Source organism: Cydia strobilella, chromosome 6 (genome assembly GCF_947568885.1).
Source record: "Cydia strobilella chromosome 6, ilCydStro3.1, whole genome shotgun sequence".
NCBI classification, from domain to species: Eukaryota; Metazoa; Arthropoda; class Insecta; order Lepidoptera; family Tortricidae; genus Cydia; species Cydia strobilella.
The window spans coordinates 18290429-18304321 of record NC_086046.1 but is presented as its reverse complement, the minus strand read 5'-3'; the positions used below and the strand labels follow the sequence as shown (position 1 = coordinate 18304321).

The 13893-nt window shown below is 39.4% G+C and overlaps 1 protein-coding gene across 4 annotated transcripts in view; it reads right to left on the bottom strand.

Moving 5' to 3' along the window:
* Positions 1-13893, bottom strand: part of LOC134742213 (paxillin) — a 104608-nt gene that overhangs the window by 55846 nt on the left and 34869 nt on the right. Inside the window, exon 1 of one of the 4 annotated variants that reach the window (XM_063675223.1) lies at positions 8641-8743. The exons of 2 other annotated variants lie outside the window; for them this stretch is intronic. The gene's annotated coding sequence lies outside the window, so the exon portion shown is untranslated. Of the gene's footprint in view, positions 1-8640; positions 8744-13893 lie in introns of those variants that run through there. One more of the 4 variants, XM_063675225.1, reaches the window with a different exon arrangement.

Genomic DNA, 13893 nt, shown 5'->3' with positions numbered 1-13893 from the left:
AAGATCGAGAATCCTGACAATAATTACAATGTACAAGTAAACTTTACAGTGCAATGTATAGGTAGATAGTTAATAGCTGTTTGGCAATTTTAAATAAATAGAAAATAGAAAAAGAAATAAGAAGAATTTTAAATAAGTAGAAAGAGTGTGACGGATAAAATGCACGTAAACTATTTTCAGTAAATCATATTTCGTTTCGTTGGCCTACTTTTTTCATAAAACTATTTTCTGTCTGAACAATAAACAAACTTGCTTGAGATCACTCCGATTTACGACATAATAATAGTTTGAGAAGTGTTTGAGAAGCAGTTTTTCGTGTCGCGCTTTTACACAATCCTATAACGAACATTGGAAGGGTATTAGAATATTTTAAATGTGTGACACAACTTAACTTTGATCTCTACTTTGATGATTACTAGATTTTATTTAACTTGCCCTGTTAGTATGTATGTATGTTAGTTAGTGTGGGTCAAATCTTGCAAGCTATTGTTACAGACGTTATAGAAGATCATAAACTCTGTCAGAGAAAGAAACTAACAGGACAAAGTAAGTACGTCTACGCTAACTCTACGCCGATTTTGACAGAAAAAAGTGTGGAAGTTTGATTATAAACATCATATTTCCATAGACATTTTACGTTTAGGGTGACACTTCCACGTTTTGTCATTGCAAAGCCTGTGCAGAGTTAGCTTGGTTCGATTCTGAAATATTTAACAACACTCCATTTATGTCCCTTAGGGCCACTTGCACCATCCCACTAAAACGGGGTTAACCGGTTAAACCTGGAGTTACCATGGTTACCAGTAGGTACAATTTAACACTGGGACTGCAGGTGCAAAAACTTGTTAGAAAGTTTTGCTTTTTTTATAAACTGATATAAAAGCATCTGTCTTTTTCTAGCTACAAGCCAAACGGCCTGACTATAAGGACTGTCTGAGTAGTAAAAAGTTTACTGCAAGAAAGCGAGTTGCTAGTTGAACACTACATAGTCAAAACAATGGAAACGTCTGCATTTGCGATGAGTATTCTCATTCATTATTTTATTAGTCATTAAACGCGCGACTAATGTTCGTTAAACAGGGAACTTGAAATACGCAGTGGTATCGTACTTTACAACGTTTTGTTTATCATCAATTCAATACATTTGGAAGCCTGGGTCACGGTACTCATTGAGCGTTATGTTATTGTTTTTCGAAATAATAAAAGAGATTTTTACTGTTCCTCCATTATCTTATTTATTTCCGTATTCCTGAACACCTCCGGAAAAATCAATTGTGGAAATACATTTTACAATCTAAATCGTAGTGGTTATATTCTCTGTCCGAAACAATCAAGGAATGAACGAAAAATTCCGGTTAGTATACGAGAATTTTAGATAAAACAATTATTTGACACAGATATCTAAAGGGGCCCACCGACTACCAGTCCGCCGGACGATATCGGCCTGTCAGTTGATCGGAACTGTCAAATTTTTGTTCTAACTAACAGGCTATATCGTCCGGCGGACTGATAATCAGTGGGTCCTTTAACAGCAAAAAGGAATTGTATCAAAACTTCCCTAATAATGTTCTAAAAATAACCTGCTCTAGAAATCTGCTTACCTAATATCTACTGCAAAGACGAAGCGTGTACACAAATAAACAAACAAGTTAATTTTAAAAGGAAATCTCTAAGGTTTATTAATAATAAGTCGTTACCTTCGCTATTATCAGGAAACTGACAAGCAGAGAATGCCTGCCAATCACTGGCAACGTAAATATATTGTAATCATTCACTGGGATGACATGCGTCAGTTCGACGGGCTTTTAATAAAATCATATCTCGCTAGTAGCAATCTTTGGACAGACCATAATTAATTTAAAGCAGCATGCTGTGTACAGCTATGTTTGGTGTCAACGTCAACCATGTGAGGGCAAATCTATTTGAACCATGTTTGTATAAACATTTAATTTAGATGGCGGACAATTCACTTGATACAATCAAGAGATCAGAACGATCAAAAAACAAGCATCTTAACAACTAGAAGTAGTGATGAGACTGATGAGATGCATGTGCCAAGGAATATCGTTAGCCATACAGTAATTAAAGGAAATGGGTAAAACAAATTTATAATGCAATGCATCAAGCAAAATTTGTTGACTACGATAACTTTGGACTAATTATATATTTTGATCGAAGAAGACATATAAAATCGGTGAGCTATAAAGACATAGATAGAATAAAGATAAGGAACTGTAGAAACTACACGATCGATTTGTAAGTGTCTGTTTAGTTCAGTGGTGGGCCGGATCTGCAGAAAAAATGCATTTTGATTTGAAACCGTTACGTCGCGAACCATAATATGGTTAAATATATTATATTAATTATTTCGAAGGACCGGCAGCGGGCCGCATAAAATTCTTGCCGTACTTTGCCCACCACTGGTTTAATAATAATAATAATAAAGCAGAAAGTCTATGCATGGGCAAACCGTATTCGCCGCTACAGAAAGCGTGTGGATCGATTCCAGCAGAATCGTCTTTTTCAAAGTGACCAAAGGAAGGTGTACCGAAGGTGGGAGGAAGCCGACTCTCGTGTGTCCGACGTGCGGCTACCGGATGCTACTGCCATGACTGATTTCTGGCGTAGCATCTGGTCAGTGCCTGTGGAACACACGGAGGGCGGTTGGATAGACGTTGTCGAACGTGAGTGCGAGAACATCGAACCTATGGGGGCTATCACCATCAGCCCCGATGACGTAAGTTGTGCCATCCGTACGACCCAGAACTGGAAAAGTCCTGGACCGGACGGATTGCACAACTTCTGGCTAAAATGGTTTCGATGCTCGCACGCACGGTTGGCAACGCAGTTCCAACAAGCCCTAGAGCTCGGTTCCCTCCCACCTTCCCTAACAACTGGTGTAACCTTCCTGCTCCACAAGTCCGGTAGTACCACGGAAGCAAAGAACTACAGACCCATCACGTGCTTGCCTACACTTTACAAGCTCCTTACATCCATTTTGAGAGCAAAAATTAACGCGCACATTGTCGCTAACAATATTTTGGCCTCCGCTCAAAATGGATGTAGGGTTGGGTCCCGTGGTACTAAAGAGCTCCTCCTCATAGACATGACCATATGCCAGCAAGTTCGACGGAACAAGGGGGCCCTCTCGGCCGCCTGGATTGACTATAAGAAGGCCTATGATTCGGTGCCTCACTCATGGCTGAGAAGGGTATTGGAGCTGTATAAACTTGATGCAGCTTTAATATCCTTCCTAAGTGCGTGTATGAGGCAGTGGATCACAGTCCTTCGTCAACCAGGAGGTGGAGATGACCGCCCTGGCCCGCAGGACTTTATAAGGATCGAGCGAGGAATATTTCAGGGTGACAGTCTGAGTCCCCTGTGGTTCTGCCTAGCTCTGAATCCCCTCAGCACCCTGCTGAAGGATTCAGGGTTAGGTTGCCAGCTTCGGAGAGAGGGTGAAGTCATTTCTCATCTTCTGTACATGGATGACCTCAAGCTATTTGCGCCAAATAACCAAGACTTGATGGTACTATTGAAAACCACAGAAGTTTTCAGTACCGCCATCAGAATGGAGTTTGGTGTCGATAAGTGTGCGGTTATGCATGTACAGCTGGGGGAGGTTGTAAATTCAACAAATTTACAACTTTCTGAGACAATGTCTTTCAGATCTATCTCTGAATCAGAAACCTATAAATACCTTGGTATGTCACAGTCGTTGGGTATTGAGGGCGAGGGTATTAGACGGTCGGTGAAGGAGCGCTTTTTCAGTCGGCTCACAAAAGTCCTTAACAGTCTTTTGTCAGGAGGCAATAAAGTGCGCGCCTTCAACGCCTGGGTAATGCCCATACTCATATACTCCTTTGGCATACTAAGGTGGACTCAGACCGAGCTGGACGCCCTGGATCGGAGGGTCCGTCTACTACTCATCACACACCGTATGCTACACCCACGCTCGTCAGTTATGAGATTGTACATCTCACGGAAGTGTGGAGGTCGAGGCTTCCTTAACGCCAAAGATCTCCACAACCGCGAGGTGTGCAATCTCAGGAATTATTTCCTTAACAACGAGTGTGGGATGCATCGTGATGTGGTGGCAGTGGACAGGCACTTCACGCCGCTCTCCTTGGCAAACGAGAACTGGCACAAACCTGTGGTACAAAGTGCTGCGGGCCGCAAGGCGGTATGGGAGAGTAAGGTGCTACACGGGCGGTTCTACAAGGCCCTCACGGGACCCGATGTAGACCTGCTCGCGTCGGTGAACTGGTTACGATTCGGGGACCTCTTCGGAGAAACCGAGGGTTTTGCCTGTGCAATTGCGGACGAAGTTATGATGACGAACAACTATCGGAAATATATCCTGAAGGACGGTAAGGTCGACATTTGTCGGGCATGCCGCCGTCCCGGAGAGTCACTCAGGCATATCATTTCCGGTTGTTCTCATCTTGCTAACGGCGAGTCCTTGCACAGACATAATCTCGTAGCCAGGATTATTCACCAGCAGCTTGCTCTTCTATACGGCCTTGTGGACTGCGAAGTACCGTACTACAAGTATTTACCTGTGCCAGTTCTCGAGAATGGTCGTGCCACGCTCTATTGGGATCGATCTATCATCACTGACAGGACTATTGTAGCCAATAAGCCTGACATTGTGATAATAGATCGATCGCAGCGCCGGGCCGTGCTCGTCGACATCACCATCCCCCATGATGAGAATCTCGTGAAAGCCGAGAAGGACAAGTCCAGTAAGTACCTAGACTTGGCTCACGAGATAACCGCCATGTGGGATGTTGATTCGACGATCATTGTCCCGATAGTCGTTTCAGCGAACGGTCTCATAGCGAAGAGTCTCGACCAACACCTTGAGAGACTCTCGCTAGGTGGTTGGATCAAGGGTCAGATGCAGAAGGCGGTGATCTTGGACACGGCGCGGATAGTCCACCGGTTCCTCTCTCTGCGGCCCTGACCACCGGCAGCTTGGGCCCTGCCTCGCTGCTGGCGGCACCCTAGGTTAGGTTTTTTATAATTTGTTTATATGTATTTTGTATTGTTTTGTAAGTGTTTTTATATTTTACTTTTATATGCATATTATTTTAAATGTAAATGTAATTGTATATGGAATTTTTTATTCTGAAATAAATTAATTGAATTGAATTGAATTGAATTGAATTATAAAAAACCTAACATAAGAAAAAGAATAAATAAAGAGAATAATAATAACAATAAATATTATAGGACATTCTTACACAGATTGACTAAGTCCCACGGTAAGCCCAAGGAGGCTTGTGTTATGGATACTCAAACAACGATATATATAATATATAAATACTTAAATACATAGAAAACACCCATGACTCGGGAACAAATATCTGTGCTCATCACACAAATAAATGCCCTTACCGGGATTCGAACCCAGGACCATCGGCTTCACAGGCAGGGTCACTACCCACTAGGCCAGACCGGTCGTCCGGTTTAGTTGTTCATTCAACACTGAACCAAACTCATCACAAAATATAGATTCTGATGCCCTGACCAATCGTTGTATAGGTACCTACAAGAGACATAGTAATGGGTAAAAACAACAAGAGATACACATAAACGTGTAATAAGATCAAGATAAATAAACTGGTCTACAGAAGGCTTTGATGAGATTAGAGCAACATACTATCGGAACATCGGCTTTGTTTATGTAATTATTGTGTAGGCTTTAAACGGATTACCTCCCACACCTCCGTTCAAGAAAATTGTATCGCACGTATCTGTCTTTACTTGAGCCTGTTAGTATTTTTTCTTACTCGATTTTGAACCTTATTTCCTCAATGAGAATACTTGTAGTATTTTGAAAAAAAGGCTACTAATGTTATTTTAGCGGTTCGGAAAACTAAACCATTGAAAAGACTCGCTTCGCCACTTCTTTTCTTAGTTCAATCTTTAGGCCCCTTTTCACTCAATAGATACGAAGATTGTAAGTTACAACGGCTAAACATAAAACAATAAAGTCCATTTTTGAAAAAAATTGGATCTTAGCTGCATTCATACTGAGCATAATAATATCCCTAATGCATTAATGGTTGCAGGTTTTCTATCGTGATACGACACCGTGCATTGTGTGAACTTTCGATATTGACTTTGATTGACGGTCGATAGACAAAAGTGACACCCTTCATTCAATAGAGCCAGATTTGACTTCCGGTATTGTTTTTTTGGGCTTATTTTTTTTATTTAGCAGGTGGGCGGTTCTCCGCATCAAAATATTGGTAACATCTTAATACTTTTAAGCATGTTTGTGAAATTATTCATTCGGGTATTTCAATAGAAAACCTTTGCAGGTTTGTACATTTGCATGCAAAAAAGTTCAAAATCTGTGCCATACCGGTTATTTTTTTGTAGAAAGCTTCTCCACGTGAAACTCAAAATTTTCAGCTTCTTCGTTTATTGAATGACGACAATATCGACATTCAATATTCAAGAGAAATTATAATAAATTTTAAGAATATATAAAAGAAACAAGTCCGTTACGTTGTTCAAGACAGAAAGGCGTGGAAGGATCTTGTGGAGGTCCTATGCACCTCCGTGATGCCCTAGGACGAACAACAACAAGTCCTTTACGAGAAATAAGCAAATGAATGTGTATAAATTTGGAAGTAGTCAATGGTTCACAATAAAATTTATAAGAAAAAGTAACAAAATTAGGTCTTTCAATACTTTAAGTTAAGATGTTGTAAGGAATAAGGATTCGACCCAGAAAATTTGTTCATTATTTAAATATTACAAAAATTGTTGATATCTTGAATCTAGTCAAACACGCGTGTGAATGTCACAATCACATTGTGTTTTCGATGATATAAATTGGGTCTAAAATCAAGATACGTCGCCGGCGACCAGCATCAGATAACTATGAAATATTGTAACAACAAAGAAACTAATCTACGCTGTGTTGAATAATGCAAAAGCGGGTGTCATGTAGATTGACAAGTTGCGTCAAATTTTCACACCGTGCGGAGAAGGTCAGGGTTCGATATGGTGTTGAAGGTGCAGGCTGCATAAATGCATAGCTATGAGATTTACAATAGAGATAGATTTATAATCCACTATGTCGTAACTCGAAAGACGAGAGGCAGAATCTCAGTAATTACGTACAGATGTGGAAGTTGTGGAAAGTTTCAAAAAAATTGGAAAAATTCATAGGAAATTAATGAAACTTAGATTTTCGTACAAAAATAAAGTTTTTTGGAATTTCTCAATGTGGAAATTTCGCAATTTTATAGATCACACATCAATAGTTATACTTACACGTGTTTACGCCATCTCCTGGCGAAATTAAGGCTTATTTTGTGAAAAGTGGCAACATCAATGAATATATTATGTTGAATTTGAAGTAGGTAGGTAGGTAGGTAGGTACTAGCCGCAAAATCGCATGGACACTTTATGAATGAATTAATTCATAATATGTCCAAGTAAAGACTACAACATCTCTAAAAATGGATTTACAGGTTATTTTTTATGAGAATACTATTCAGTCAAAGAAAGATGAAAAAAATGAAAAAGAAGTCAAAAAATCAGACAACGTGTTCTTAAGGCCTAGACAATAAATGTTTTAAAAATATAGCAGTTAAATATGTATTGTTCACGCATCGACATCAACGTGTTTATCGCGGATTTGACGCTGTACCCTTCATTCCGTCCAAACTGTGTAAACATTGCCCACAATTTCGATTTACAAGTCCACATTACACAGGCCTCTATTGCCTAATTATCTTAGCTAAGACATGATGTATTCCTGTACAATCACTGACTTTCACCAGCCATAAGTAAACCTTATTGCAACGAGTTAAGGTCTAACATGAATCAGTTAATCTTAGTTTGTATCTAAAACAAACGCGTCTCTATGAAAGCTGGCTACTGCGAGCCCTGCTTTATTTATAGGCAATTAACATGGACGCCCGCGGCTTCGCGCTTCACGTGGCTTTGATTGACTGTTGACATTTTGTGAGGCCAACAAGCACAATGAACAATCCCTAAATGTCAACTTCGACATGGATGTCTACGGGGTGCCTGTGACCTTCGGGTTTTAAATGCAATGGTTATGTTCCTCACATTGAACAACTGTCATTCGAAAGACTATTAAAATATTCAGGTTAATTTTTCCTCTAAAATCGTGTTTAATATATATTTTGTGCAAAAAAATATATAAACATCCCTACATACTAGTACTTTCACTCTAATGTTTTATTGAGAGGCTTTAGCATTCTGCGATGCAATTGACATCTCCTAGATTCATGCCACCATCGCCTTTACCACCGCCCGTTCCTCTTTACTACACATTGCTTGTTTGAAAAAAGTTTGTTGTTGAGCAGCAGAAAACAAGTTACCTATTTAGAAAATTATTGACCAACAGTTGTTTAATTTGAGAAGCGAAATAAATTCCTGGATTAAATGCCCCCTGGTCAGCGGCACCCGGCATTACGCAATGTTTTCAAACACGTTTAGGGCAACAATAACATTGTTTTACGGTTTTCGCCGCGCGCGCATCCACGGGTGGGTGCAGTTATTTTTACGTCCACGCTCTAATTACTATATTGTTCCGTGGACGTTTCGGACGTCGCCAGCTCCCAGCACAATCACACTAATCCGTCTCACTTGTTCACAACCGTCGCGATTTGATCCGCACTTGAATTTATCAGTGCGTTTTTTCTAAACGCGTCGTAGTCGGATGGATGTCGTCGCTGCGACTGGCGAGTCGCCGGCGGCACGCGGACGCAGCCTGTGGGCCGGCTTCTAATGATCTTCGTTTCATTGTGCGGAATCGCATTTAATGGGGGCGTGTGGGCGATAAACGTAGTCCAGGGAAGGTCGCTTAGCGGGCCGGCGTTCTCGGAAGCAGTCGCGGATGGGAATGCAGGACGCGGCAGCTCGCCCGCGAGAGGAATGCAGCTTCCTACCATAGTTGTGCACGCGAAACCCACTGATGTTCAATAACTTGGTGAAACTCCTTCCGTCGCTACTAGTACAACTGAATCAATCCACTTTTGAATTGGAATGAGCCACGATAGTATTTCAAAATGAGTGTAACAAAGAGTCAAATCTTAACTGGGTGGGACCTATGTACTACGTGTACGACGCCGATCTTCATTCTTTTTTAAACTATAATTAATTTTGGACAAACTTAGAGACAATGGCATATTGTGCTATTGCCTATTCAACGGCAAACTTTACAAAGTTAGCCGTTGAATTAACACAACCCTTGATAGAGATTGTAATCTCTAAAGGGCCTTAAATTAATTGTTGCCAAATCTCCTGATTTTCTAGTGAGGTCATTACCATTACACCTTAACGCGATAAGAAACTGATACCTTTATATGGTAATAAATATATAGCGGCTACTAGTAGAATATAATCATTCCACTAATGAATCCCAATTAGCTAAGATTGTACTTCAAACTGAAATACTTGATGACTTAACAATTGCTAATCATCGGAATCAAGAAAGATGCTAATTAAATCCAGCATAAGCTAAAGAACTGAATGTGCTATAAATATCATGGTTGATCGATTATAAAAAAGGAATTATTTCCCGACTTTTACCAAAAGCAATTCCTTAAATTTACGTTCGTTAGATACATGTTAACTTGTTCTTCGATAAAAAAGAGTTTAGGGAACCATCCACAACAAGACTAGACCGCTAATAAATGACGATTAGGTACGAAACAGCCGTAACGAATGTGGTCAATAACCATCCCGTGCCCACCGAACCGAGACAAACATACGAGCCCACAAAGTAGGCTTTACGATAAAATTAAATAATAATCATTATGTAACTTAATTAGAGCCACTTCCCGATCCGTGGGCGATGGCTATGTTTGGTAGCTTGATTTTAAGGTATGTACTTAGTTCTGACACTGACCACTGGATCGTCGTAAGAACTTATGGACTCTGTACAATGATTTGACGTTTTATTTTATATTTTGTTTTTATTGTCCGAGAAACACAGGATTACTACCGCGTACATTCACTACAGCAATTTAAAACTAAGTTTATCATAAGAATAACTATAGAGGTGGCCCGGGAGGATAAGTTTACAAGTAGATTATACTTAATTGCCACATTTTTTTTAATTGCACTATTACTAAATAAGTAATATGAAAAGGGTTTAAAATGCTAAAACAACAATTACAATATTATTAATAGACGAAAAGACATCGAATCAGATAGGTATTATTCTCGAAGAAATTTATCTTCTGGGTTTTGATGGAAAATGAAAAAACAAATGCCTTGTTGTCAATTTACAAGTGGATAGGGAAAATACTTATATTTTCTTTAACTTACATACATGTTTCTTTAAATTAGAAATCGGAAGCAACCTGTACAAAAATACTAATAATTTGTAGGGCCCCGTCGTCACGCCTATCGAAAGTATCGAAACACGTTCCCATTCCCACATAGGTATTCAGGTGTCCCCCGTTAATAAATTATCTTAGGTCGCATCTTAAGTGGAATAATAGCCCATTCGTATTCAATGAAGAACGTTCGTTTAGCGCCAATTATGATGATACTTTGCAAGTTTCTCATTAGCTTTAAACAGAGATGGTCGTAAATGTTGAATTAAATGATAATGATAAAATTTACATACTTTTGTATTTTTATTTTATTTTATTGGGTATGTGTACCTAATACAGATAATGGATTACCATAAAATAACTTTTCGGTTAAGCCAGTCAATAGATATTCGACAATATTTCAAAATTAAAATTTGAATAATTTTAAGGTTTGCCTATTCCAATGCATTCCAAACTGTAGGCTGTGACCCCCTAGGGCAGTTAGAGCCTCTAGCACCACTATTAGGGGTCTCCGAAAAATAACAATACCTACAGATATCAAATAACGAAGGAAAAAGCGCGGTTTAATTCTTACTAAATCACATGAAAAAGGTTCTATAGGTTGTTACTTGTTGTGTTGTTACTTGTAACTTGTTGTTGTGTTGTGTTGTTTACTGTTTCTATGTTGTTACCTAACTTGTTACTCTAGCTGTAAGTTTTCCTAACAAATAAAATAAAATAATAAATATCGACCAGTTGTATGATTTCCCTCGCTTATCAAGAAGCTAATAAACTTACCAGTGTCAAAAACGCCGATATCAATACAACTGTCAAATTAACTTATCTCTCGATGTTAGATATACACCGTGAGGCATGTAAAACCGTCAAACATAATTAACCTAATCAATTAAGAGCATTCTTTGATTGGAGTGCATTCGGTCATTAAAATGAGACGTCGAAAGTCATATCTCTGTCTAATGCATCGTCCTACTTATAGTAATTTGGTGATGTGAGGTTATCAATATTCCCTTTGGCGTTTTGGAATTAAAAAGGGTTTTTATGGCCTTGTACATAACAGTTTAGATAAAATATAAAATTTTAAATCTATTAAATAGATCTTCAAAAAAGTACACAACTCTTCGTTTAAATATACATTAAGTTTATTTAGATTAGAATTACATAAGGACGATAAAGAGGGAATTAAAGAAAATAAGTAGATATTTTTTACCGTCACAATAGCTATCTATACTATAACTATATTACTTATTTCCAACAAGGGGGTTCAACGTAAAAAAAAGGTTGGGAACCCTTTGTTTATTGCAACGTAGAAATTATCAAAATTTTTGTTACTGCTGAACTTTTGCTGAGCTTTCTATAAGTTTAGTTGTTTTCTTTCCCATATTTACAAACCTGGGTCAAAAACGTTCTGGAAAACGGGGTCTCTCCAGCACGGCTACCATCAGTTTGGCAGCGACATAAACGCCATCGAGAACGTAATTTACTTTCTATGCATCTCGCTCGTACTCGCATATTGGTGCGAGCGAGATGCATAGAAAGTAAATTACGTTATCGATGGCGTTTATGTCACTGCCAAACTGATGGTAGCCGTACTGTGGACTGTTATATAGACTAGTATTAATGATTTGGGTACAATTCACTAAAGACTGATTATGCTTTTAAGGGTCTAGCAAGAAAAAAATATGTCTACAGGAAAGGCGCATAGTTAAATTACCTATATCCTGAAAAGTTTCTGATCCACCTGATTTTGGACTTTTAACTTAAAGGATAATACGTAGTTTCCATATATCTTCTAATTAATTACCCGGTGAGACCTCCGAACTCCGAGCCCGATCATTAATAAGGCCGATCGCCGAAGCGTTGAGCGATGGCTCCTTTGTTACATCCATTGTCTCAGAGATCGACGGGGTACTCTGGATTTATTACCAATTGTTTAGGATTTACTTGCCACTTTGAGGTTCTATAAAGTTGTTTTTGAAGCTTATAGAACATTTGCCTCGGGCAAACTAGTGTAAAGTGCGATGTATATCTGTGTGGTTACAGATTTTGAGGTCAAACATGATTTACATGATAGTTTGTGAGACAAACACTTATTTGGGCTCGGTAAGGGATACCGGGGCCTCATAGCATATTCAAGTCGTGACTCGAGCAAACTAACATAAGGGTGAAAAAGTTTTTAGTATGAGATAAGGCGTCTTTCCCGCGGACATCATAAAATAAATGGACTTTAACGGTTAAAGGCTTTAAGGGTTAAAGTTTAACACATTTGTCTGACGTGTCGTGTTGTGTTGTGTGTGACGTGGTTTCATACATTCAATATGGCTGCGTTCACATTTGTCTGAAGCACGCTGCACCCACAGAAAAGACGCCGGTTTTTCCGAAAGTTTTTGACCAATAAGTTTGTGACCGAAAACACACAGAAATCAAAAGAAAATCTCATGTTCCTGAAAGTTAAGATCAAAAGTATAAAAAAGAAAGATGAAAAAAAAAGATGCTAGGGGACAGCATCTCGCCGAAAAAAATCCTAAACCTGTTTCAGGTATGACTCAAGTGAGTTCTCATTACGTAAGTTTGTTAGGGAACCGTATGTCAAGCAAAACTGGTTCGACCAACTCTCTCGAGCAATCAGAATACACTGTACTTTTGTAGTCACGTGAAAAACTGTATGTTTTTGAATCTTCTCACGATTAAAATAGAGACGAAAACAAATTGAGCTTTCCGTTTCCCAACTATGCAACAATGTATGTAATTTGGAATTTGATTGCACAAAGCATCCTTCTAATTGGCAAGACAGATTTACGACCCATTTGGCACTTTGGTTTCATTGTACCTTATTGGTGTTTTACCCATTTGCCAAAATTCTTAGACCTCAAAACGGAATAGTGTCAAAATGCCTGAATCGCACACGTCACGCAAGCGGGGTGCCGTCTCTCATTAACTTTTTCAACGCCGTGTCAAACACAAAAGCTGTCACTCGGACGCCACGTCACCGAAATGTCAAAACTGAAATTGAACACATGAACTCCGACCGATTAATCCGTCTTTGGCGTTGGACCTGGGGTGCCGATATATCCGTCATTGGCGTCCAAGGGGTTATGGCTCCTCTACACGATGGCCCAGCGTAGGCCAGTCTAAGGGACGCAGCATGCGGTGGAATGAGATAGCAATATCACTTGCTCCCTCTAACGCATAAATGCGTTGACTGGCCTACGCTGGGCCATCGTGTAGAAGAGCCATTAAACATCTGTACTGTATATGACAGTGCGCACGAGCACGTCTCCGCACACGCATCCAGTGTGCACAGGCCTTAAGTATCGTGCATGACAATCTTGCAACCGACTCACGGAATAACATTTTAACAACGGTAATCTTGCCCGCGAATATTGCGTATTATTATAATTATGGGCTCCGTTGCACACGGTCATTAGTCGTAACAAGGCTCAATCCTTGTTTATTGGTTGTTAGGTTTAATCATGGAACATTATGTGAGGCAAGATTGAGATGTGGGTCGTAAATTACACTATGTTAGCTTTAATTTTCAGAAGCTGATTCAGTTTTT